This window comes from Mauremys mutica, chromosome 8 (assembly GCF_020497125.1).
Source record: "Mauremys mutica isolate MM-2020 ecotype Southern chromosome 8, ASM2049712v1, whole genome shotgun sequence".
Taxonomy (NCBI): Eukaryota; Metazoa; Chordata; order Testudines; family Geoemydidae; genus Mauremys; species Mauremys mutica.
Genome location: NC_059079.1, coordinates 47,709,102 through 47,737,085, shown reverse-complemented (window position 1 = coordinate 47,737,085; position 27,984 = coordinate 47,709,102). Strand labels below are relative to the sequence as shown.

Below are 27,984 nucleotides of genomic sequence, written 5' to 3'. Positions count from 1 at the left end.
AAAGGGGAACTTGCTTGTAATTAGTGTACTTGATTTGAGATGTGTCCGTCTCCTGGCATCGCTTTGAGATCTCAAATAAACTTGGTTTGCTTCTCCACCCTGGTGTGTTAATTAGTGCAACGCACACCGGGCAATGAACCCCACTGTTGCCCCCCTCGGGCCCTCTGGGCCGGCAACACCATGATTTTAGTTTCAGGTTTCATAGTCAGTGCAAACAAGCCAGTTCTCACCCCCTTCCAACAGCAAAAAGGTGGGGGTTGGGTTTTTTTTTTTTGTACCTTGACAGCACAGAAATCTCATCCTCATCGCCACTTTGTTGTATCCTTGGGGACAGTAGTTTTAGGAAAAAATCACTTGACACACAGAGAGCTGTGAACTTTAAAAGCAGCCATTTACTTCCACACACTGAACTAACCAAAACCAGCCAAAACAGTCGGGCTATCCCCTAATAATCTAACTCGGTTGCCATAGCAGCAACAAGGTGCTATTACCATGACAACCAAATACACAACAATGATGAATTTAAAGCCACAAGGAAACCCCTTGGATGCGGTTTGGAAGGACTGCTCCTGCCAGAGCCCATGTTAGGGTTGGGGTGAACTCTGGTCAGCTTAATACCATGTGATGTAGATTCTTTTATTGTATTTAAAGTCTTAATAATAAAACAGGCTTACATAAAAAGAGCTGTGGTAACTATAACTCTGGGCAGTCACAATATTAACAGTCTCTGAAGAGAAAGCAAGCAGGCCTGGTTGGGCAGCCTGTCTCTGTTGGGAATAACACAGTGAAGGCAGGGAAATGTTCAGCCTGGAGATACTCATGTCTCACTCCCTTCTGACCAATGTGTCCACCCAAAAGAGGTGATGGCCAGGGAAGCTCAGAGCCTGACAGTGGATGTCCTTGTTGGACCACTAAGGAAAAATATAGGTGCAGTTGCCCTGAGCTGTCACAGCCACATTCACCTATTTCCTCCATTCCTTTTATAAGCACAGGAATGGAGGAACTGAGAATTAAAGCCATGTTCGACACAAGAAGAACCAAAATAGTATCAGAGTCTAGATGGTGCTGTTTTGTTTTAATTTTACAGTATACAATTAATCTCCCACATCTAAAATGGGGCAAAACATTTTAACTTGAAATGATTTCCTCCAAATGACCCAAATCCTCTTTAAACCAGTTCACTTGCAAAGATAAAAGTAAAAAGATGCTGCTTTCAGCTACCAGCCCTACAAACTTAGCCTGGGTTATGAGAGCCAAGGGTGGATTCTCTCAATCTTGCACATCACTGTGGCAAGGAGGGGAATCTGTCTGTACAATTTATGAATTCTGGTTTTCATAGATTCTAGGACTGGAAGGGACCTCGAGAGGTCATCGAGTCTAGTCCTCTGCCCTCATGGCAGGACCAAATACTGTCTAGACGATCCCAGATAGACATTTATCTAACCTACTCTTGACTATCTCCAGAGATGGAGATTCCACAACCTCCCTAGGCAATTTATTCCAGTGTTTAACCAACCTGACAGTTAGGAACTTTTTCCTAATGTCCAACCTAAACCTCCCTTGCTGCAGTTTAAGCCCATTGCTTCTTGTTCTATCCTTAGAGGCTAAGGTGAACAAGTTTTCTCCCTCCTCCTTATGACACCCTTTTAGACACCTGAAAACTGCTATCGTGTCCCCCCTTTTCCAAACTAAACAAACTCAATTATTTCAGCTTTCCTTCATAGGTCATGTTCTCAAGACCTTTAATCATTCTTGTTGCTCTTCTCTGGACCCTCTCCAATTTCTCCACATCTTTCTTGAAATGCAGTGCCCAGAACTGGACACAATACTCCAGTTGAGGCCTAACCAGTGCAGAGTAGAGCAAAAGAATGACTTCTCGGGTCTTGCTCACAATACACTTGTTAACGCATCCCAGAATCATGTTTGCTTTTTTTGCAACAGCATCACACTATTGACTCATATTTAGCTTGTGGTCCACTATAACCCCTAGATCCCTTTCTGCCGTACTCCTTCCTAGACAGTCTTTTCCCATTCTGTATGTGTGAAACTGATTGTTCCTTCCTAAGTGAAGCATTTTGCATTTGTCTTTGTTAAACTTCATCCTGTTTACCTCAGACCATTTCTCCAATTTTTCCAGATCATTTTGAATTATGACCCTATCCTCCAAAGCAGTTGCAATCCCTCCCAGTTTGGTATCATCTGCAAACTTAATAAGCGTACTTTCTAGGCCAATATCTAAATCGTTGATGAAGATATAGAACAGGGCCGGTACCAAAACAGACCCCTGCAGAACCCCACTTGTTATACCTTATTATAGTAGCCCCATCTAAGTTGTGTTTGCCTACTTTATTGATAAGAATATCATGCAAGACTGTATCAAATGCCTAACTAAAGTCTAGGTATACCACATCCACCACTTCTCCCTTATCCATCAAGACTTATCCTATCAAAGAAAGCTATCAAATTTGTTTGACATGATTTGTTCTTTACAAATCTATGCTGGCTATTCCCTATCACCTTACCACCTTCCAAGTGTTTGCAGATGATTTCCTTAATTACTTGCTCCATTATCTTACCCAGGCACAGAAGTTAAACTAACTGGTCTGTAGTTTCCTGGGTTGTTTGTATTTCCCTTTTTATAGATCGGCACTATATTTGCCCTTTTCCAGTCTTCTGGAATCTCTCCTGTCTCCCATGATTTTCCAAAGATAATAGCTAGAGGCTCAGATGCCTCCTCTATTAGCTCCTTGAGTATTCTAGGATGCATTTAATCAGGCCCTGGTGACTTGCAGGCATCTAACTTTTCTAAGTGATTTTTAACTTGCTCTTTTTTTATTTTATCTTCTAAACCTACCCCCTTCCCATTAGCATTCACTATGTTAGGCATTCCTTCAGACTTCTCGGTGAAGACCGAAACAAAGAAGTCATTAAGCATCTCTGCCATTTCCAAGTTTCCTGTTACTGTTTCACCCTCTTGCTTCTAATATACTGATAAAAAGTCTTCTTGTTTCCCTTTATTCCTGTATCTAGTTTGAGCTCATTTTGTGCCTTTGCCCTTCTAATCTTGCCCCTGCATTCCTGTGTTGTTTGCCTATATTAATCCTTTGTAATCTGTCCTAGTTTCCATTTTTTATATGACTCCTTTTTATTTTTTAGATCATGCAAGATCTCGTGGTTAAGCCAAGGTGGTCTTTTGCCACATTTTCTATCTTTCCTACCCAGCGGAATAGCATGCTTTTGGCCCCTTAATAGTGTCCCTTTGAAAAACTGCCAACTCTCCTCAGTTGTTTTTTCCCTCAGTTTTGATTCCCATGGAACCTTACCTATCAGCTCTCTGAGCCTACCAAAATCTGCCTTCCTGAAATCCATTGTCTCTATTTTGCTGTACTCCCTTCTACCCTTCCTTAGAATTGTGAACTCTATGATTTCATGATCACTTTCACCCAAGCTGCCTTCCTCTTTCAAATTCTCAATGAGTTCCTCCCTATTTGTTAAAATCAAGTCTAGAACAGCTTCCCCCCAGTAGCTTTTTCAACCTTCTGAAATAAAAAGTTGTCTGCAATGCAGTCCAAGAACTTATTGGATAGTCTGTGCCCCGCTGTGTTATTTTCCCAACGTATATCTGAATAGTTGAAGTCCCCCATCAACACCAAATCTTGGGCTTTGGATGATGTTAGTTGTTTAAAAAAAGCCTCATCCACCTCTTCCACCTGGTTACGTGGCCTGTAGCATGACATCGTCCTTGTTTTTTACCCCTTTTAGCCTAACCCAGAGACTGTCAACACTTCCGTCTCCTATGTTCATCTCCACCTCAGTCCAAGTGTGTACATTTTTAATATATAAGGCAACACTTCCTCCCTTTTCCCCTGTCTATCCTTCCCATCCATACCCATCCATACCAATCATGTATCACGTGTATTATCCCACCAAGTTTTGGTGATGCCAACAATGTCATAGTTGTATTTATTTATTAGCACTTCCAATTTTTCCTGCTTATTATCCCTACTTCTCGCATTTGTATATAGGCATCTAAGATACTGATTTGATCTTGCCTCCCAGGTTTGCCCTGACCCTCCTTTCTCTCTGACATTATGGCCCACACTCCTTCCTATTTCCGACCCATCTCCCAGGTCTCCATGTTCCCCACTTACCTGTGGGCTTTGCTCACCTGTCCCCATCGAACCTAGTTTAAAGCCCTCCTCACTAGGTTAGCCAGTCTCTGTCTCCTCCTCGAAAGGTGAATGCCATCTCTGCCTAGCAGTCCTTCCTGGAATAGCATCCTGTGATCGAGGAAGCCAAAGCCCTCCTGGTGACATCATCTTCACAGCCAGGCATTCACCTCCATGATGCACCTGTCTCTGCCTGGGCCCCTACCTTTGACAGGAAGGATCGAAGAGAATACCACGTGTGCTCCAAACTCCTTCACTCATACTCCCAGAACCCTGTAGTCACTCTTGATCTGCTCAGTGTCACACCTTGCAGTATCATTTGTGCCCACATGGATGAGTAGCATGGGGTAGTAGTCAGAGGGCTGGATAATCCTTGACAATGCCTCCGTAACATCTCGGATATGGGCCCCTGGCAGGCAGCATACCTCCCAAGATGAAATGTCAGGGAGACAGATGGGCACCACCGTCCCCCTCAGAAGAGAGTCTCCAACCACCACTACCCTACGTTTCCTATTCGCAGTGGTGGCAGCAGACCTCCCAGCCTTAGGGGTATGAGGCTTCTCCTCCTCTACTGTAGGGAGTGATTCCTTCTCTCCTGATTCAAGAAAAGCATAACGGTTACCTATTACCATGGTGGGAGGGTTTGGGGCCGGGGTGTTGCACTGCCTGCTGCCCAGGGGCGGCTCTACGTTTTTGGCCGCCCCAAGCAGTCATGCCCGGGAGGCGCCCCAGAGCCGCAGGAGCAGCGGACCTCCCGCGGGCATGACTGCGGAGGGTCCGCTGGTCGCGCGGCTCGGCTGGACCTCCCGCAGCTGCGGACGGTTCGCAGGTCTGGCGGCTCCGCTGGAGCTGCCGCAGTCATGCCTGCGGGAGGTCCCGCCGAGCCGTGGGACCAGCGAACCGTCCGCAGTCATGCCTGCGGGAGGTCCATTGGAGCCGCGGGACGAGCGCCCCCTCCGCAGTCATGCCTGCGGCAGGTCCTGTCGTCCCGGGGCTCTGGTGGACCTCCCGCAGGCATGACTGCGGCAGGTCCGCCGGCCTAGCCTGCCGCCCCCCCGGGAAAGGGCCGCCCCACGTGCGTGCTTGCTGCGCTGGGGTCTAGAGCCGGCCCTGCTGCTGCCAGAAGTAACCAGCTGCCAGTGTCCAGCCTGAGCCATCTCCTCCTCCGCCAGTGGTGTGTCAGCAGTCCTGTGTGCTGGGACAGCTACCTCAGCTGTAAAGGAATACACAAGTCTTTCAACTTAACTTCTTATTTCTATGCTTTTAAGGTTTGGGGTAGATGGAGTGTGCCTTGCTGTAGAAATCATTGCCACTAACTGAAGTTTTTGTCACCTAATTATAATATAGATTGATAGACTTGAGTTACTCCATAGAAACTTACAATATTGTGTTGAACTTTAGTAGTGAGTCATTGTTATTAGTACGTGCATTAGAACATAGAAGGGGGAGCTTTTTCATATACAGAAAACCCAGTTTACCTGTTGTTTTTTTAATATTCCCCCCAAATTGGTAAATGTCATGAACTAATGGGCTCAAATATGTGATTTCTTTAATACATTTTCAAGCAATAGTTGTGGACAAGGCATCTGAAATGGATATTAATTTTAACATTCCTTTAATTTTCAGAAGGGCCACTTTCTACTGTCTACTGTTGCTTTGACTACTGGAGATGGTGGACTTTGAATAATTTGTGTGCACATCTGTGTCCCCTCATCTTAATGATGATAATGAATAAAACTCCGTTTCCTAAGGAAACAGATAATTCAGTCAGTTATGAGAAAACTAATAATATGTAAATTTCCTGATGATTTCATCTATAAGACAATACTATGAGTGTACAGGAACTGGAACTTGAAAATATGTTAATTATATTGTAAACTAGCATTCTGGATTAGCAGTCATGACCTTTAAAAGTTTTAGGTTCAAAACAGGTAGTCATCCAAAAGTATGCATGCCTGACTGACAAATGTTCATGCCTGACTATTCAAATATTGTCTCTTGAATCTGCAACTTTGGCCTAGAAATCTTTAGCAAACAAACTTTTGCTCCTGGTCATAGTAGAAAATAGTATGAGAACAGCTTTTGGAACTGTGATTGAGAAGTTGGGGGAGGGTGAACAGATTGAACATTTCAGGATCTTAAATTCATGCTAGAGATGGGTTAAGGTTCATGTGGAGTGGGGTTTCTTTCTTTTTTTTTTCCCCGACAAAGTTTGCTTGTCCTATTTAAAATGCATTAGTACTGTGGGAAAGAGAACGGTAAAGGAAGTCATTGCTGCTACGTGAGCTATAGCCCACAGGCAGAACCAGCTGTTGTCTGTAGAAACTGATACCTAATACTAGAAGATGTTCAGCCCCCTATCTACCATGCTGCCTCTGTGTTTGTCAGGAGGACACAATTGATTAGATCATAAGCTGAGGCAGAGTTGCACCCAACCCAGCTGGAAAAAAGGTGTGATTGTGGACTGATTCCCTTTAGCCCCAGCTCTCATTGAAGTCGATGGTGTGCCACTGTTGTTTGGATGTCTGGGATGTGCCTTGTGGAAGAGCTGTCAATAATCTCATGTAAGTTCTGTTTTTTTCCTGATGCTGGTTGGGAAAATAGGGAAGGAAGATGGTGGCATCAGGTACTTAGAAGGGCCACAGGTAATTGATTGTTGCTACTTCTGCTTCCATTCAAGCAGTATATAATCTACCAAAGGAAATGTTTTATTTCTCAGAAAGCAGATCTCTATTTAAGGATCTAGACTGCACAGGAAATGTTAGAAATGAGGGGATTAGACCTATCCTACCCCACATTTTGTTTACTTCATGGGTCTGTTTGAAGTAATGACTTTTCTCAAGAGACAGTGAGAAAATAAATGCAGCTTAAGTTTAACTCACTATATTATCTTTAGAAATCCATTGAAAGGAGACTCAAAATACATGCAGGTGTCATCGGCACAGCGAGACAAAAAGGAGATATAAGAGATGAAAAACTGGTGTCTTTTGTGCAGTGCTGAATGCCATGGAAATAATCAGTGTGCCTGATAAAGTTTATAAGCAAAAAAGGAAATGAAACATGAAATCATTCAACATGATGGACTTTTCTCAGAATCCCATGTTAACAGAGTACATTGACAGGAATATTTAGCAAAATAAAATGAGAAAACAACTGGTGCATAGAAGCCTGCAGGATCTACAGGAAGGTCCAGATGTAACCCTTTTAATTTGTGTGCCACACCAGATTTAACTACAGTATTTTTCGTCAGTAAATTTTACCTTGAATTATTTTATTTTACTCTACTGCTACAACATTAACTTGAGTTCACACTGTTATTAGTGTATGCCAATTATTGCATTAACCATCTAACGCTGTTAAGTGCTTTGAGACATATTGTATCACTTGGTAAAGTCAAACAGGGCAAATCTGTCATAGCTGCATAAAACAAGTATATTTAAGAAAAACATTTGCATAATTGAGAATATTGAAACAAAGCATACTGTACAGCTACATGCATTAGATACTGGTGCATACATTTGAATTGCAATTCTGAGGCTCCACTGTCTGAGGAGAAAGAGAAAAAAAATGAAATGATTAATTTTACAGTCTTCTGCATATGACATTCAGCTTTATTTAATGTTAATATTTCCAGCTGCTCTGTGTGGATTTAGCTATGTGACTTCCATGAATGTTAGTGAGTCACACACCTAAATCTACTTATGCTATCTTATTTTTATTGCTTTTCATTTACCTTTCAGCTACTTAGACTCCCTGAACCTCAGGGTCAAATTCTGACAGGCTCAGTTCAGTCTTTCATCCTTCTAAAATAGATTAAGTGGAGTTTCATGCAGTTGACTGTGTGTGGAGCTAGTAGGAATACTCACATGTTTAAAATTAGGCACATGTTAGAGTACATTACTGATCTGGGGTCTGAGAGAGCATGTATGAATAGGATACTTCAGCATGCACACTTCGGATGACCTCCAAGCAGGATTCTGCCTCTTTTGTCTGTTCAGTGACAATTTCTCCCCATGCATGATTTTTTCTGTTGCAGATGAAGCAGTGGACTCTGTTGTGTAAATGAATGCTGAACAAGAAGCAGCCCCAAGAGTATACAGATGTTTTTTAAAGCTCATACACTAGTTAAATTTAGTTACAAACCTCAGTCTCTATCTCTTGTATGGGTACAAAATTGTCACACCTAAAAACTGCTATGGTCTCAAGTAGATGGTACTTAGACATGAGACACTGCATGACTAGGCAACTAAAGTAGCTAGAAAGATAGTTGTATTGTACAAGTAGAACTCTGAAGCACTACTAACTTAACACTGTAATTGTGACAAGGCTCTTGGTAACACCTTACCTTCGGGCCCCACAACCCCTTTTGAATGAACACAAGAGGGATGTCAGGGAAAGTACAGCAAATAGAGATAGGTGTAGCAGATGTCACTGTAGATAGCTCCTCTTCTGCTATGATGCTACATTGACAGTAATGATTGAAAAGAAATGTGTTTTAGATAATAAGCATAAAAATGAAGAGAATTTGAACTTTAAGAACTGTTGGTGTTTTAGGTATGTCTACACTTACCGGTAGATCGGCACTGCTGCAATTGATGCAGCGAGTGTCGATTTAGCGGGTCTGGCAAAGACACGCTAAATTGATGAGGAGCACTCTCCCATTGATTTGTGTACTCCACCTCCCCGAGAAGCATAAGGGAACTCACCGGGAGATGCTCTCCTTTTGACACAGTGCAGTGTAGCCACTGCGGTAAGTGGATCTAACTACGTTGACTTCAGGTATGTTATTCACATAACTGAAGTTGTGTAACTTAGATTGATTTACTGCGGTAATGTAGACAAGCCCTGAGTCTATGATAGACTTGTCTAGGCTACGTTAGAAAATTAGGTTGACATAATTATGTCATTCGGGGTTATGAAAAATCCATACCCTAAGTGGCATAGCTAAGCCAAGCTAAGTCCCCATATAGACAGCGGTAGGTGAAAAGAAGATTCTTCTGTTGACCTAGCTACTGCACCTCGAGGAGGAGGATTACCTATGCCAACAGGAGAATTCCTCCCATTGACATAGGTAACATCTACACTTAAAATGCTATAGCTGAGCTGCCTCTACAAACATTTTGTTTGTAGTAAGCTGGGGTGTGAAACTGCACTACCTAGTGTGCCCTGGGCTAACTGTCTGTTTGAACCCTGCTGATGCACACTAAGTCTTAGTGTGCTTTGATCTAGTCTTCTTTGAAATGGGACTCATCAAAACACATTAATGAACAGTTAATGTGTGTCAGCAGGGTCCATATGGACAGCTTTAGTCCGCAGCAGGCTAGGGCAGGGTAGAATCACAACCCAGCTTACCTCAGAAACTGGACTTTTTTATATTAAATGACAGAAATCTGCTGCATCTTATTTTAATTGATTCCAAGCTGATTTTTTTTTTACCTCTGGAAGCTGACTTCTAAACAGCAGGAATCGTTCTCCTTCTTCCCCAAAGTGTTCTCTGCTAGTTTAGTATGGTTAAATTTTACCCCTAATACAGAAGGCCAATGCAAAGTCTGTATCACTGAGGTCCTATTTCAAAGTGGAATGTAAGTAGTACGTATGTCTCATGCTGGCCTTCTGGAAAGGGTGAACAACTGGATCTCAAAATGGGGAGGACTGGAATCAAAGTGGAATACACTGCTCTGTTTCTAAAGAAAAGGAAATGTTTTAATGTAGGTTTTTTAAAAAAATCACTCAAATAGAAAGCTGCAAAACTAAGCAATACAAGCCAGGCAATACTACATAGATGTGTTAGGGTGGGGGTAAAAGTAATAAAATAGAAGACATACATGACTAGGGGAGAAAGGGAACTGCTGTTGGGGGAGAGGAAGGATAGAGGATAGGTGGGGGGCATTCTTTGAGCCACCTCAATTTTTTAAATCTAATATCTCTAGTAATTGGGCTGAAATTTCTCTGAATTCATATAATTGTTCTCTACAGTGAAAGCTATTCTTTCTTTGGCTGCCTAAATCAGATAGGTCTAAATGCCACTGCTGTATTCTGGGCATAAGCAAACTCTTCTATTGTTATAAAATCATGAACTTGGTGATCGTTACAGCCCTCAAGAGCCAAAGTCTTTGTGACATAATTAATCCCAGCTTAACAGGTAAATACCTTAAGATATAAATTTTTGCTGCAGTGCCAAGCACTATTTTAATTCTTCCAGACTAACAGATGTTTTGCAGCATGAGCTTTCGTGGGTGAATACCCACTTCTTCAGATGCAAGACAGTCTTGCATCTGAAGAAGTGGGTATTCACCCACGAAAGCTCATGCTGCAAAACATCTGTTAGTCTATAAGGTGCCACAGGATTCTTTGCTGCTTCTACAGAACCAGACTAACACGGCTACCCCTCTGATATTTTAATTCTTGTGTCCACCTCTTTTCACAGCTGCCTGGCTGTTGGACAGTGCCATAACATATGCATTATGGTTCCTTTTTCTGTGTTACTGGGACAACAAGCATCAGGTCTTTACCTTGTGGAACTTCTGCAGTGTCCGGTAGACTTTGAATAAAAAATTTTGTTGTATCAATTGTAGCCTGAGATTTGCAGAAGCATTTGTAATGTAACATAATATGCTCTTCAACTAGGTTTCTTTTAAGAACTGTGATAAATCCCCTTCCCATACTTTCACAAAGAACTCCAGTCTCATGGAATTCCTCTTCATTAATGTACTACAAATAGTGGACATGAGTCAGGGTCATTGATGAAACTTCCACTACTTCTAGGGCCTCTGGCAGTCCTAGGGTGTGCAGGCCAAATTGATATGTTTGCAAGTGTCCCATCTGTAAGAAATTCCACTCTGCTGGGTATGGCAGATTATCACGTTGATTTAGCATTAGAAAAAAGACAGAGCCCTCATCATTGGTGAATTGGGAAAACCACACGATGCCCCCGCTCAACCAGTTTTTTTGAAATTACAAGTTTGTTCCCAGTTTGAAAGTCTGAGTTGCACCAGATAGACAGTAGTGATGAAATTGTTATCTCTTAGCTAACATAGCCCAGAGTATTCATGCAGCCACTACTGTAGGCACCTTATTTTTTTCTTTTTCCAGAAAGACGAACTGAGGAGATCCACAAGGGGTATTATGTGCATTAATGCACATTCAGTTTCCACCCATGTAGTCATAAGGGTGTTAGCATGCTGGAACAGGTTTGACATCTGTAACATAAAAGCATAACCGTAATCTTGTAGGTCTGCCATCCCAACCCTCTTCCTTGCCTATAGAAAGTTGGAGTTTTTTAAATTATAGTTGTGGGCACTGGCCAGAGCCCCACAGGAAGGCTCTAACAGTGCTATTAAATATTCTATAATAAAACAGAGGGACTTATACAGGTAGGCTGCTTAGAATATACAGGAACCCAGGCAGAATATTCTTTTTTTATTATGTTAACCCTTCCCCACAGTCTTGGGGAGAGAGGATGCCTCATTGTTAACTATTTGAGAGAGTACAGGATCTAAATGTATCTTGTGGTTGTGACTCACTGACTAAGGTGAATTTGTTTCATCCACTTATTGATTCCCTCATTAACTTGTACATTTCCTTGTACGTAATCTGCACAGCTGCTTTGCTCTTCTTTCCATGTCTGATTTATTGACCATTTGTCAAGATAACTTCTCAACCTGCTCACCCCTCCCTTGGCTCCCATTCTTCCACCTACCCATTGATCAAGTCTTACCATTACTTTCCCACTATGTTCATATGTTTTCTGCCTCATTTTTCCTTCACTACTCACTGCTTCTCCACTTCATTTCTCTCACTCTCTCTCTGGCCCACTGATTGAGGCCATCTCTACAGTACAAAATTATGTCAATCCAATTTACATTGGCATACAGCCTCCAGTTATAAAATTGCTTATGTGTGCACACCTGGCTCCTTCTGTCAGTGGTGCACGTCATTATATCAATTGTATTGTCTGTTGGGGTACTGTGGGATGGCTCCTGAAACAGTTGATGTAAGCAACACAGTGTCTACATTGACAATGTGTTGACCTAATTACATTGACCATGACTCAAAGCTACCTGGGGAGGCAGTATTACTAAATTAGCATAGAGAGGCACTTACATTGAGAGGAGCCAAATTTAAGTGAAAACACTTCCACAGCTAGGTTGATGCAAGGCAGCTTATGCCAATCTAACCATGTAGTGTAGACCATGCTTAAGCATTACCCATAATGGAAAAGCCTCAGCAGGAGAGACTTAGGCATCCCAATATCTGAATATCTCATAGCTCAGTAGTTGTGTGGAGCAAGGCAGCTGCCTAACTCATTCCCTCAAAAAGCAGCTTAGGCACCTAAGCCACCCAACTCCAGGCAGCGAGTTCATGGATTGCTAAAGAGAGAGAGCATCCTGGACTTAGGCACCATTCTCTGGATGATGAGTAGGGCTTAGCACACACTCCTTTCATCAGCCTCGCTCATTGACTACCTTAGGCAGCTCCCTGCCTAGTATATTGGCTTTTGTGGATTGCATTTAAGGCACCTGTCTCTCCCCATTCATTGTACAGGGAACCTAGGCACCTAACTCAGCTTTGTGGATTGCAGTGTTTTTCCTGTGATTTCCTACCCTGCCCTTGGCACCTAAAAATCAGGTGACACAATGCTCAGCATTGTAACACCTATGTACCTTTGTGGATCCCATCCAGAGAGATTACATTTTAGGTAATCTTATTTTTGTTAGAGAAGGGGAAACTTTTTTTCTTATTTTCTCCTTACTGCTAACCTTCTATCTACTTATAAAAAACACGATGATACATGTGTATGGGTTATTTAACATTAATTGTACCTTCCCTTCACATTATTTAGTCATAGACTCATTTAGTATAGCTGATCAAAGTCCCCAGGTTACCATTGTTGAAAAGCCTCCTGAAATTGTAAGGGTTAGTATGTTTTGTTACAATCAGTAAACTTCCTTTTGTAAGAGGAGAGACTGAAGTATCTTTATGGACTAAACTTTTTCTATATACATACATGCAGTCTTCCCATTAAGTTCAGTGAGAGTTGTGTGCATGTGTCCAAAAACACAATTTAGCATATATAAAACTTAAATCTACTTACAAACATGGCAGGATGTTCAGAGAGAGAGAATGGTAGTTAGTCTTTTGGAGCTAATGCCTTAGATAAAATAGAATTTTAATTGGCCAAGTTCAAGCTGGCAGTCACTAGGTATACTCCAGAAAAGGAATATGTATCCAAATGATACTTTAATGTCCTTAGTGACCATAAGTCTATAACTATTTCAGAACAGTTTGTCTACAGTCTCAGAGCTCTCTCATATCTCTGCTAGAATCACCTCCAGCCAAATAATGCCACATGCATCTCTTGTTATTCAGCCATAACCAGAGCTGTCAAATCAAGGAGGTTTTTTTTTCCAGACACTTCAACAGATGAGTTCTGATAAAAACCATTATGACACTTGTTGTGTCTTACTATTAGGTAATATACTATATGTGAAATTGTACTCTTCAACTGTACTTAGTTTGCAGCTCTTTAGAACATAAGCTCATAAATTAATGACTTCTTCACAACACACTCACCTGACTCCTTCCCATATCCAGAACTTAGAAATATATCTTTGTGAACCAGTGTTGGCTGTTATTTCTAGGTCAGTTTGTTGAGACAGGGCCACTGGACTCAATAGATTGACAAAAACAGAGCTTGTAAATTTACAGTATAATTAGAAAATGCTCAGCATTATGCATGGACAGGTTTTCTTTATAGGCCTTTGTAAGAAGCAGAGGTGCAGACACTGTCAAGAAGACAGTAATTGGTTTTGTGATTACAAAGATTCTGGACAATTTCTGGTCTAATATTGGCTAAATCACAAAGTCTGAGAGGTGAACATAAAAGAAATGAAAAAGCTCCCATTCTACTTTCTCTGTGGAAAGCAGAGAGCTTTCTGTGGTGGCCCTTCGTCAGGCATGTTGCTCAAGTGTCATGAGAAAAGATTGCATCCACCAAATTGTTCTCATTAATACAAGGTGATCAATTTTGTTGTAATGCCCCTTCCTTCTAGGACAATTTACTTAAGTGAATTAGATGAGGTGTTGGAAGAGCCATACTACTGTGATCAGCTTTTACAATCACAAACCCTGGAGCTTCTTGCAGCACAAGGTATAGTTAACAAGGTCTGATTTGTCTCACTGTAGTTTATTTTATTTTATAAAACAATGGCAAGGCTGAATTTTTTATTTCCTTGATTGAGAACTTAAGGTTTCTTACTCGTTGTATGGTTCTCTGAACTCACAAATTATCTACCACTGGTTGGCTCAAATCTGAGTAAACTGCTAGCTTGGTAGTTATTAGTGTCTATTAGATGGTGGGCCTCCTGCCCAAACAATAAGTACTTTAGCTAGTAAATAATGTTGATGAGACAGAAAGTATGGGATTCTACCCATTGACTGTGAAGGCAAATCACACAGTTCACATTAGATATTTGTAGTCGAAGACATTATTTTGACAGTTAAGAATTACTGATTAAAATGCTGTAGAAAGACCCTATAAGTTATAATGGCATATGGCACAATGTTACTAGCTGACAGCTGGGATTTAGGATTGTGCTTTGAAAAGTATGTTGGATTCTCAGATCTATTGACTTTAGTGGAACTATGTGGCTTTACATCTGTTGGAAATCTGGCCTATAAATTTTTACTATACCAAATGTAATGTCAGACAGTGCTGTTTAGATGAATTATGTCATAAGTTTTAAAAAGTAAATGACTTGGTTCTCAAATAGGTTATTCATAAACATCTGTAAAAAGCTGAAAACTTAGCTCACATTAATTCAGTAATAGTACAGAATAAGTATGCACTTTTATGACAAAAGGTATTTCTGATGAGCTACAAATATAGAAAAAAAAATCCATGCTAAGCTTGACTGAGCAATGAAAAGGTATATCCCTGGATCAACTGTTACTGTACTACCACTTATCAAAAGAACATCTTAACCAAAATTACTTTAAATGTAAATCCATTCTTTAAATAGGAAGCTTATTAAGCACTTTGTTATTTATATAGCATCATAGCCTTAGGCTATAGCTTGCAATAGAATAAATCAGATAAATACAAACTTTAAAATTGACACAGTTCAGTAAAACAAATAGAGTTTTAAGATACAACCCTCCACCACACACTTGACCCTTCTCCCATGATCAATTACACATTTAAAATCATAACTCATAAAATATTAATGGTTAGAAATACATTTGTTTCCTTTGTCATAAAGTACCTTTCTTTCACATACATTTTTCTTGTTTGTGTCTAACCAGGCAAATAGGGTGACAGCCTGTACAACCAAAATATTTGCTACATGGCAAATGTTCTAGTTCTTGAGTCAGTGTGATTAAAAGGCATTTAAGAAAAATGGCATTAGCCATTTTTTCATCAGGTGACAGTGTGGTAAATCTTCAATCTGGATGGGCAAAGGCTATTCTGTCTCTCAGTGTAAGTATACCTCTTTTCCAAATGGGCCAGCTGCACAGTTTGAAAATGGAGAGCTGTAAGGGCCCTCCTCAATACACTATTGTTCAAATTTTCCAGCTATTTTTCATAACTGGGGATAGTGTTTAAATGAGGAAGCCAAGGGGACATATTAGTTGCACAAACAGCTTTCATATCTAGTTTGCAAATATCTTCCCCATCCCTACCCCCAAGCTAATGACACACCCTTGCCAGCAGTCCTAGCCAGGTCAAGTTCCGAGAAGCCCACGGAACTGAGTAAATGACAGACTTACAAAAGCCAGGGGAACTTTAAAGTTTGTGATTTGTTAAGATGTCCCTCCGGACATAACATTGGAAGGCAATGTAAATTCATATGCTGAATATGCAGTCAGTAATGGATATAAAGGCATTGAGCTTTAGTCACAACAATGCATTCCCCTTCCTCTGCCCTGTCATAAACAGATAGTTAAGGGTTAATGCCTCTTTTACCTGTAAAGGGTTAAGAAGTTCACCTCGCCTAGCTGACACCTGGCCAGAGGAACCAATGGGGGAACAAGATGTTTCAAAAGGAAGGAGGGAAGTTTTCCTTTGTTGAGAGTTTAGAGTTTTCAGTTTCAGCCGGAGTGGAAAAGATCAAGGAACCAGCCTCTTATCAGAGTAGTAAGTTTTAGAAAGGGATAAATAGGTTTATGTTTATTTTCTTTGTAACTTGTCTTGGTATCATTAAGGGAATTATCAAAATTGGGTATTTGGGGTATTTTTTTGTGTAACTAAATTTGTGCCCAGGGGAACATCCTCTGTGTTTTGAATCTGTTGTCTGTGAGAGTAGCTGGTATGCTAATCTCTCCCAGAGGGTTTTCTTTTACCTTTCTTTTCTTTAATTAAAAGCCTTTTTCTTAATACCTGATTGATTTTTCCTTGTTTTTAGATCCAAGGGGGTTGGATCTGGATCCACCAGGAGTTGGTGGGAGAAAGGAGGGGGAATGGTTAATTTCTCCTTGTTTTAAGATCCAAGGGGTTTGGATCTGTGTTCACCAGGAAATTGGTGAAGTCTCTCAAGACTACCCAAGAAAAAAAGATAGTACTTGGGGAATGGTGGCAGCGATACCAGATCTAAGCTGGTAATTAAGCTTAGAAGTGTCCATGCAGGTCCTCACATCTGTACCCTAAAGTTCAGAGTGGGGAAGGAACCTTGACATGCCCTAAGTAAAACAGTTGGGGTATAGTTTGAGAGGCAGAGTATTCTTCTGAAAAATTTGTTTAGCACAAACTCTACCACCCTAAGATCTTTCTAGCTCCACATTTCCACATGATATAAAATTTGGGCACAGACTGTAGCCCTGCAGGCTCTAAGAACCAGTGCAATTAATAGATTATAAAGCTAGCAGGTACCATTGTGAGCATGGATCTGACTCTTCTATAACACAGGCCATAGGACTCTGGATTAATTCCTGTTTTAACTAGAGCATGTCTTTTAGAAAAAAAATCCAATCTTGATTTTAAAATTTCCTTTGATTGTCTCCTTGAACACAAGTGAAACAAAGCACTGCTTGCATAGAACTTAAGCACACATCTACATTTGATCTCAGAGGTATGATTCCCAGCTCATTTAGGCATGCCTCACATGATCTGTGCTTGACAGAACACACAAAGGGTATGTCTTCACTTACCGGGGATCGACGCTGTGGTGATTGATGCACCGGGGTTGATTTAGCGGGTCTAGTGAAGACCTGCTAAATTGACCACAGATCACTCTCCCATGTACTCAAGTACTCCACCGGAACGAGAAGCATAAGGTAAGTCAATGGGAGAGTTTCTCCTGTTAACCCAATGTGGTGTAGACACCGCAGTAAATCGACCTAAACTACGCCGACTACAGCTACGTTATTCATGTAGCTGAAGTTTTGTAACTTAGGCCAACTTACCCCCGTAGTGTAGACCAGGCCAAAAAGACCAGCGTTTTAACCTGCGTAGCATGGGCGGTGGCTTGGGCTAGCCACCTGGGTACAGATTGCTGCTGCCTGAGTATGTACCTGCCTGCACCCCAAAGTACATACCCAGGTGGCTAGCCCAAGCCAAGCTACTTCAGTTACACTCTATTTTTAGTGTGCTAGTTCAAGCAGAGATAGCACAAGTATACCTAAACTAGCTGGGAATCGCACCTCCCAGCTCAAAGGCGCACAATTCCATAGGCTCTCCCCTTTATTTCTTCTATATGTCTATTCCATTAGCCATTATATGCAGTTTTGCTGGCATGAGTATCTATCTAAAATTCTTTAGCATATGCTTGAAGCCCAGAGTTGTGGTGGTTGAGACAGCAGAGCTATGTCACCTGAGTAGAGGAGGACTGATACAGCTTGATCCCAATATTTATTTTGGGAAAATACTTCTCCCTTTCTAAAACCATCACAATCTCAATAATATAAAAAATAAAAAGGAAGGTGGGTAATAGACATCCCTGACGGACACCCTTTGTAATCTAGCTAGGAACACTTAGCTCAGACTTTTGCTTATCCTAACCTGGGCTATTTTTTGCTATTCATAGTCTCAGTAGTCAATGAATAGTCATTGTGTCACAGAAAGAGAGTAAAAATTACTCTAAGCCTGTTTGTTGGTCACAGGATAGTAGAGAGACAAGGTGGAGAGGTATATCTTTTATTGGACAAGCTTCTGTTGGTGAGAGACAAGATTTCGAGAGAAAGTTTACCCAGTGCTCTTCCTCAGCTTGTCTCTATCACCAAAAGAAGTTGGTCCAATACAAGATATTACCTCACCCACCTCATCTTTATGTAGACTGGTGGCTGGAACAGTCACTTAGACCCGAATTCAAGTCCCTGTTCTAATGATTATTTCTACAAAATTGAACAACTTTAGCAGGATAGACTGAGATATCTGCCCCAGCATATTCCAGAATCCAGTGATTTTCTGCAATGTGGTAGATCCAAGTTCAAATCCCTTCTTCACATCAGGCAGAAAGAGGGATTTGAGCCTGGGTGTCTCACATCTCAGGTAGTATTCTAACCACTGGGCTAAAGGTTGTGCCCAGTGGGTATGGAAAGAAGGGTATGGAAAGAAGGAGAGGAGAGAGATGGAGCGGGAGGTTCAGGGGACTAGACAAGCATTCAGGGAGTCTAGCTAGGGCTGTCATTAGTGCTGGGGAACCAAGGAGTGAAGCCAGCAAGTAAAAACTGTATCCCTAGCAGCTTGTGAGAACCTTTTGGCTTTTATGCTCCCCCACTCACTGCCATTATGTTTTAGGAATAAGGCACCTGGAGAAGATGTGAGGAGGAAGAGGCTGAAATCCAGAGTTGTCTAAAGGTGTATGGACATACTGCCTCTGCTGGTGGATTTGGCCTAGTCCCTCAGAGGGCAGCCCCAGTCTGATGAATCTTAGCTCATCCATGGGGGGAGGGTGCGGAGACAACAGAGGGGAGAGCGAGATAAAGAGTTGGCTAGAAGCCACTGGATTGGGGCTTGCACAGCAGATGGAGGTACCAGCACAGGCAATGAAGCTCTTATCCTTCAGCGTTCACTCTTTGTACTGCAAACTGGGGTTGTATCAGAAAGGCAGCATTGTATGACTTTGATGTAAATGAAAAAGCGATGATGAAATATACTAACAACTTTAATGATTAGCCTATATCTGAGATTTAAGTTAAGGGGAAGGTATAAACCACCCCCACCCAGCATGCCAGTTACACTGCTCAGGTTCTCAATGTGCAACTGTTTGTAATAATCAGATTATGACTAAAATGAATGATCATTAAATTTATACCTTTTCCAGCTGATATTTGGTTTATAGTAGTTTGAGTATAATTAGTTTGTGGACTAATCTTCCATAATGTGGTCTATTAATAAGTAGCAGTAAACCATCAATACTCCATTTATTAAATGGCACTTAATCTGGTATCAGTAATGCAGCTATGATATCTGTAGCGATGAAATACACCCTTGGGCAGAGGTACAGCATAGGGCCCTTTCAAATCCCACATCAGCCCTATTTTGAGGGCTTAAGTGCTGCATAGGCCTTGTATATTCTTCTGCAGTGAAAGTATTTCATCTTGTTGGCCCAATTATGAAAGGGGGCACTGCTGTTGGGTGCCAAGTGCCCTCAACTTTCATTGTAAATTTAGAGTGCTCAGCACTTTCAGGATTGGGTCATTACCTGACATTTCTCACTTTGATGATTCACTGTTGATGTTTCAAAGGAAAATTGAAATCAGACTATGTTAGTGTTAAGGTTTTATGCAGATTTATTTTTTATGATCTTATCAAGAGTATTGTGCATCTATATATATTCTGAATGCACCTCTATAGCTCTGTAGACTTAGGGTAATAAATCAAATATATCATAAAAAAGAATAATTGATCAAATCTAGATACTACTGCAGTTAAGAAGTAGTGCAGGTTTGTGTCATGGTTCTTCAGGGAAGAAAGCAGAATAGCAGAATTTTAAACAAGAAGCTATCTTCCACTTTAATCTCATCTTTATGTGACAGTTTTCTAACACACCCTTGAAATTGTTTTAAAGGACTTGTTATTTTGAAACTGTGCTTAAATTCCCTTTTATATGTAATGACCAGTAAAAACATATAACCTTGCCTGCCAATTATCTGTCTTTTTCCATAATGTCCTAGTTCCCTCATTATGAGGATTGCTTCATTTTTAATTGTAGCTTATTTTCCTGGCATTTCCGGAGGAAAAGCATTTTAGCAGTCATATTTTTTCATTCCTTTTACAGCTCCCTTCAATTTAACTGGAGTAATAAAACACCTGTTAGAAGCCCCATAATTATCAGTATTTGGCCTGATTACAGGTGGTTACCTTCAAATAGCACTGGCTTTTATTGTTTAACTCTTTTCTTTATGATTTAGAATGTCATGATAAAGATGAGTAGAGCACTTCTGCAAAGCCAATAGTGTTAAGATGTATCCCAAGACCATAGCAACTCAAATGATGTTCAGAAATATCTTAGTTACTGACTCCTTGCAAAAGACAATCTTATATGGGGGAAAACCCAATTAAATTTTCCAATTGATCCCTGTCTTTAAGTGTTTAAAACATACTGTTTTCCCATCAAAAAATAATATCATGCCCCATGACCGCTGTTGTTCAAGATATTTGTTTACACGTAAACAAGTACTGAAAATTACCTCTTTGGCTTGCTGATGCTATGCTCTGCAGCTAATGGCATGTTTCTTTTTCAGCTAATTTTCTGAGTTTGAGATAACTTTCTGTCACTTAAATGACCAGATGCCCATTCATTGCTATAAAGCTACACCATTTATACATGTAACTGCACAGTCAGAAATGCTGTATAACCTTTTTTCTTATTCTATGTTTAGAATAGAGATAAGACAGAGGATTGCCTCAGGTTGATCCCTTTGTGTAAGAGGGGAAGGAAAAAAAAGCCTGGTGCAAATGAAAATAACACTTATGGTTTTGAGATAAAGAAAATAGATAAAGCTATGGGCCAAGTCCTGACCAGTGACTTCAGATGAGAGATGGATGCATGTAACTAGAAAATAATTGGCTCCATATTCTTTACTTGACAAAGACGCTAATGAAAAATTACAAGATTTAATATTTTGAAAATTACTGTGTACCCACTGTTGTGCATGTTGTGCATGTTGTGAAAAGCATTATGGGCAGAGAAGTTATGCTAAAAGATTCATTGAGTCTAACTCACTCCACAGGTATTGTGCACTCATATACACATTATTCATTTCTCATATTAGTGTGTCTCTGTTTGGAGACCTTTCTTTGTGAAGTTGGATGTGTTAATTGTAACAATGGCAGCTATGGCCCTTTCTGGCTGCGTGTTTCTAAGCTTTAGCAAGCACTGTTTCTATGCCCTGATAAGAAATTCCACCATGTCATATGCTACCAATTTTTTGTTGTTGTTGCAGTTCATCTCACATTTAGGTGGGCATGCTTGTGGTATACAAGAAGAGTTGGGCAACATTTCTCAGGTGAATAGCTTGCCAGAAAATACAGTTATGTTCAACCCCAAACTAACTGTGAATTTGACATGAAATTGCCAAATAGTTTTGGCCCCATATTTTTTTTCCAGGGCTCAGATGCTGGGCAATGATGGAGGACACATCTTCCTTCTAATCATTGGGCTAAAAATTATAGCACTCAGCTGGGATGTGGTAGACTGAGTTTCATTTACCCTTTTTGCCTCATGTGGAAAAGGAATTTGAACTTGGGTCTCCCACATTGTAGTAGAATGCTCTAGCTACTCGACTATGGGCTATGGCATAGGTTTCTCTTAAGCTGTCCTGCTGAAGCTGTTCCACTAAATACAAAGTCACTAAAGCTGAAGGAATGGAACTGTGTAAGTGCCCTAACCACCAGGCCACAGAGTCACTCTTGCATTCTCTCCGACCCAATGACTATTCATTGTCATTATGAATTGCCACTTTGAATGATTAAAAGTTATAAGGGATGGCCAATATCACCATCCAGAAAAAGTCAGTTTGGGATCCATCTGAGCAACATGAAATGATGGTGTTTGTTTAATTTGCTGATTTTTTTAGTTTTTGGATTTGGTTTGGGTCAATGACTTCCAAAAATGTATTTTTTGGAACTTCCAGTGAACCAAAAAAAAATTGCCTAGTTCTAGGATACAGTACTACAATGAAGTTGCATTGTTCAGTCCACTGCTACAGCATACTAGTGCAGAGTAAAGACTTACCTTAACTATATGATAAAGGGAAATACAGATGACCATATTAATGTCCACTGACACTACAGTTGTCAAAAGTTTTCCAGATTGTCTAACATTAATTCAAGCTTAAAAAGGTCAGCTGCTTCTGCTGCAAAAACACTTTTTTGCTATGACAATGTTATGTAAGTATCAGAGGGGTAGCCGTGTTAGTCTGGTTCTGTAGAAGCAGCAAAGAATCCTGTGGCACCTTATAGACTAACAGATGTTTTGCAGCATGAGCTTTCGTGGGTGAATACCCACTTCTTCGGATGCAAGCAGCGGCAATTTCCACTGCTTGCATCCGAAGAAGTGGGTATTCATCCACGAAAGCTCATGCTGCAAAACGTCTGTTAGTCTATAAGGTGCCACAGGATTCTTTGCTGCTTCTAATGTTATGTAACTAAACAACAGCGCTGCTTGAGAGTACGAAGGCGTATATGCTTGTCCGATAACCTATGATTAAAAAGTGGTACTACTGAACATCAAAACTGGGCACTATGCTAGAGCTGATATTAAGTTCTGAAACTATGAAACTTTTAGTGTATAGAACTTCATCTGAAAATTGTTGTGATTTTATTTTGTGGAATGTGTGACGGGTTACCCCTGGCATGCCACTTGGAACTGGGGTACCACTGAGCCCTCATGACCCACCTTTATACTGGACTCCCTTTACACTGTACAGCTGTGACAGGCTCTCAAGCCCGCTCCAGCACACACAGCAGTAGGGACACACCCAGCTGCAGCTTCACACACATGCTGAGATCAGCTCTGCATGGGAAGGTCAGCTAAGGAACTGTCCAGTTACTCAAGAGCACCCCCCCTTTGAAGGGTAAACCCAAAATTATACCATCTTGCACTGCACAGGGAAATGTACAGCATAAGCTCATGAAATTCACCCCCTCCCTCAATGTGGAGGAAGATATGCAACAGCTTTCTGCCCCCAGTTAGGATTTGTTTAGACAAAACAAAAAATAAGTTTATTAACTACAAAAGATAGATTTTAAGGGATGATAAGGGATAGCAAACAGATCAAAGCAGATTACCTAGCAAATAAACAAAACCGCAACTGAGCATAACAGGTAGGATATGAATTAGCAAATTATCACCCCATGTCATAAAACAGGCTGGACGATTCTTAAGGTACAAACTGCCTTGGCTCTGCAGCTTGGGTTTCCCAGGTTTTCATACACAGGCTAGCAATCCCTTAGCCTGGGACCATCACTTCCCCACTGTTCAGTCTTTATTCCTCAGGTGTTTCCAGGTGTGGTATTGTAGGGAGAATGAGTTATTTCCCCCCTTTTATAGCATCTTCCCACTTGATGGAATGCTCTTTTGCTATGACCTGGGTCAAACAGTTCCCTTTGTGCAGTGCTATCTCTGAGAGGTTTCTGTTGTACACAGTTCCTAGGGTAATTCTTGTGCTTGTGTCCATTTCCTCAATAAGCCATTAACATTGTTTGGCCTTTTTACTGTTGTACCTGAAAGGCTGCTGCTTGTGGGTGTTTTCAACCTCATAACATGTTTCAGTAACACATACATAGCCAAACTTCATAACTTCACATCCAACGATAGCACATACATTCCAACGAGATATTAATGTCTAGCAGATCAAGACTTTTAGAATGACACTGCACAAGGCATACGTTGTACAAAACACATCCTAATTACATGACAGTGGTGAATATTGGGGTGCCACAGGGTCACGGAATGTTGTGATCCAGAAACTTCCATGGAAGGCAAAAAAAGATAAAAACCATAAATCAACCCAAAGGCTCTTGCTAACTATTGCCCTGCATCTAACCTTCCCTTCCAAGCAGAGAACAAATTTAAAAAACATTTGACTTGTGCCAGTAGCCTGTATCCACCCAATTAGACTTCAGATGAGGGTATGGAAGGTGATTGCTCTAGGTTTATTATTTATTTGCATTCAGAACATAAGAACATAACATAAGAATGGACATACTGGGTCAGATCAAAGGTACATCTAGCCCAATATCCTGTCTTCCAACAGTGGCCAATGCCAGGCACCCAGAGGGAATTAACAGAACGGGTAATCATCAAATGATCCATCCCCTGTTGCCCATTTCCAGCTTCTGGCAAACAGAGGCTAGGGACACCATCCCTGCCCCCCTGGCTAATAGCTATAGATGGACCTATCCTCCATGAACTTATCTAGTAGTTTTTAACCCTATTACAGTAGCATGCCAAGGCCTCCAGTCAGGATTGGGACCCCATTTTGCTTGATTCTGTGTGAACACGTTGGAAGATGGTTTCCCTGCAATAATCTAATTGAGAGATAACAGTTACTAGAAGACTATCTGCTAACAGCTCTTGACGGAGGACAAATGTCTAGCTTATATAATTAGATATACTGACAGCATTCAACTTTGTGATATGCTATGGGCTGCAATGCCTAGTATAAGCTGATTGACACCTTGCTGTTCATTTAATTTTCATCAAGCACAGACAGTTCCATTACACAGATGTCCCAGTGCTTGAGTGAGGCAAGTGTAGGGACTTCAAAGCATCTGGCTTACTATCAATCTAGAGAATGCTAGTAAGAACTGCTTCAAGGAACCAAAAGAATCTGTGATCCTGGGATTTCGCTGTCTGGAGAGTGTCTGCCCTTCTGTGCTCAAGATGATGGGTAAAATCTCCTTGTTAATCCTTAATAGGGCCCAGCTATTAAATGGGGCACTTCAATATCTTGCCTCATATCTTTATTATTTATTTGTATTGCAATAGTCCTAGGAACCCCAGTCATGGACCAGTGCTAGGAACTTAAAGAGGGCTGTGTCTAAGGTACAATAGAGACTACCTTTCTCTCTCTGAACTGCCATGATGTCTTTGATCAGTGGGGATGCTAACCATTGAAGGAACACAGGATGGAATTCTTGGAGCTAAAGGGTAATAAGAGGTGAACATCCAGCTTTGAAATCCCCTGGATAAGCCCCAAACTGAGCTACCTTCAGAAAGCTGTGTGAGATTCTACTTTCTGGGCAAGCTCTAACCTAAAAATTAGAGCTGCAGACTGAGCAGCAGATGTCCCGAGGACAAAGTGAGACCACCCTACTGAAGAAACAAATATTAATGGAAGGATGGCATCTAGGATCCTTTCTGATGAATTTGGTCCTTTTAATTTGTACGCATAATACATGAATACTACAGTTAAGAGAGAGTAAAAATGACTATGACTGATAGACAATGAGGAGAATGAGAGCAACGAGACACAATAGTGTGTCTTACTCCCAAAACTCTTGAATGTAATTTTTGGTTTATCAAAACTACAACAGTAGCCTCGAAAATGCTAGTGGCCTCTCAGTATGATGCTCTGCCTTTTTTGATCTTCTACTAGTTCCATATGGTAATTTTTCTCTAGCTACCATCTATGTGCAATTAAAGACTTCAGGGCGGTAGAGATGCTGAGAGTTAGATATAAACAAATACTTGCAATAGCTTCCTGTTCCCCTTTGAAAAATTGTATATAATAATTAATGTCCTAAACTAATTGCCCAATATTAGATATACCTGAACTTTGACCAGGTCAATCTTAAATTTAAATCTAATTGAGAATTTAGTGGCTTGATTACAGGTATAATAACAGATTTAGAGCTCTAAGTAAAGGGAGTTAAGGGAAGTCTAAGGTGACTGAGCCTGGTAAATGAGTATAGAAGTCTGTGAGTACTTGTACGCTGCTGTGAGATACTATAAGGAAATAGATTTGATCTAGTGTGATGTTCAATTTTTACCTTCATGCTTGTTTTCTAAGCTGCTCTTCAACCCATCTCCTGACCCATATTTATACCAGACTTAAATAATTTAGTCATATAGTTTCTTTTTAAGTGGAAAATAAAATAAAAACATGTTTTATTAATCAGAATCAATATCTGTTTAACAGCTCAATTTTGGTATGAACACAATATCTATTAAAATCCAGGAGAGTTTGCCTACATAAACTCTGAGTTGCTGTTTTGTGTTTGTATTTCATTACATGCAGTGTTGTAGTTGTGTTGGTCCCAGTATATTAGAGAGACTGGGTGGGTGAGGCAGTATCTTTTATTGGACCAACTTCTGTTGGTGAGAGAGAGACAAACTTTCAAGTTCTTCAGGTCTGGCAAATGTACTCAGTGTCTCAGCTAAATACAAGTTGAAACAGATGGTTAAGCATAAATAATTAACACACATTTCAAGGGACCGTTCAAAGTGAACAGGCCCCTTACCACCCCTCCAATGATGGGGGGGAAAAGAGGTGTGTGAAAGGCAGCTGGCCAGAGGAGTGGTTGTAATAAACTATAAAACCAGTGTTTCTGGTCAGTCCATGATTTTTTTGTGTGTCTAGCAAAATTTTTAATTTAAGCTCCCAGTTTCATCTTTTGAATGTGTTGCGCAGGTTTCCTTTGGGAACGAGGACTGATAGGTCAGATATAGAGTGATAGCTTTGTGAAAAGTGTTCATATGTGGGTGATATGGCGTTGTTGTCTTTTATCATTTTCCTGCATGAGTTCATCTGAGACCGTAGTGGTTGTCTGCTTTCACCCACACAGTTGTTATTGGGGCATATAGTACACTGGATGAGATACACCACATGTTGTGATAGGGATGTGTAGGACCCATGGATTTTGAAAAGTGTGTTAGTGGGGATGTTGATCATTGTAGCAGTGGAACTATGTCTGCCATGACACTCTGAGTACATTTCCCAGATTTGAAGAAGAGCTCTGTGTAAGCTTGTCTTGATGTTGGTCCAATAAAGGATACTACCTCACGTACCTTGTTTTGTTTTGTATTTTACAGGCGAATCTCATCTTACGCTGGGGTTATGTTCCGCTGTCAGCGCGTAAAGAGAAAATCACATATAGTCAAAAATCGTCCGCACTACAGGTACAGTATTTAAATTGTTATTTTTCTCTTTTTTTAATTTTGTTTTTGCCAACCGCGCAAAGCTGAATTCGCGCATGTTAAATGCACGTAAGATGAGACTCGCCTGTATTGTAATTGTCATACTAGAAAAATTCTTCAGAAATATTATTCTACAGCCTTATGGAACTGTGTGCACAAGCATAATATTTGGGCTAAAGAACTCGGTGGGGGGCCTTGCTAGCTACATCACACATATATAGCCTAGAGACAACAGTTAATTACATGTCTCTCATAGAAATCACCAGTCTTCCAATCTGACGTCATCATCTCTACCCTGTCCAAAGTGAATGAGAACCATCCAGAAACTAAGAGCTGTTCCTGAGAAATCTTAAAAAAGGCCACAGTAAAGTTATATCACTGCCAGAGAAACAGCAACAATTTCCAGGATGCTCAAGTCTCCAAGGCTGGGATTTATTGAGTTAGTGAATGTTATCTAGAGAGTAAGTTTAGTAAGAGAATAGTGATCATTCACACACAAACTGCTTTGTACTATGTTTAACCTTGATGAGTAATTGTTTTTTCTTTTGTGTGTGTGTGTGTGTGTGTGTGTGGGCAATAGATGATATATTCACCTTCATCCACTGCAGTCTTATTGCCAGTTTTATAAAAATCCCCAGCCTTTTAAAAATGATGATAAGCAACAGTGATGCAGGTATAAGCCAGGGACTGAGTAATGGTGAGTGGTGCCTATTCCAAACTGATAGTAATCA

The 27,984-nt window shown here is 40.7% G+C and overlaps 2 long non-coding RNA genes across 2 annotated transcripts in view; one reads left to right on the top strand and one right to left on the bottom strand.

Annotated features, from left to right (window-relative positions):
• The first annotated feature begins 531 nt into the window (after positions 1-531).
• LOC123375341 lies at positions 532-27,650 on the top strand. Its single transcript, XR_006581407.1, has 4 exons — positions 532-605; positions 6,558-6,733; positions 27,149-27,235; positions 27,510-27,650. It is a non-coding gene; the product is annotated as an uncharacterized LOC123375341 (long non-coding RNA).
• Positions 11,258-27,984, bottom strand: part of LOC123375342 — a 45,938-nt gene continuing 29,211 nt past the window's right edge. Inside the window, exon 3 of the long non-coding RNA XR_006581408.1 lies at positions 11,258-11,368. This is a non-coding gene — a long non-coding RNA (uncharacterized LOC123375342). The remainder of the gene's footprint in view (positions 11,369-27,984) is intronic.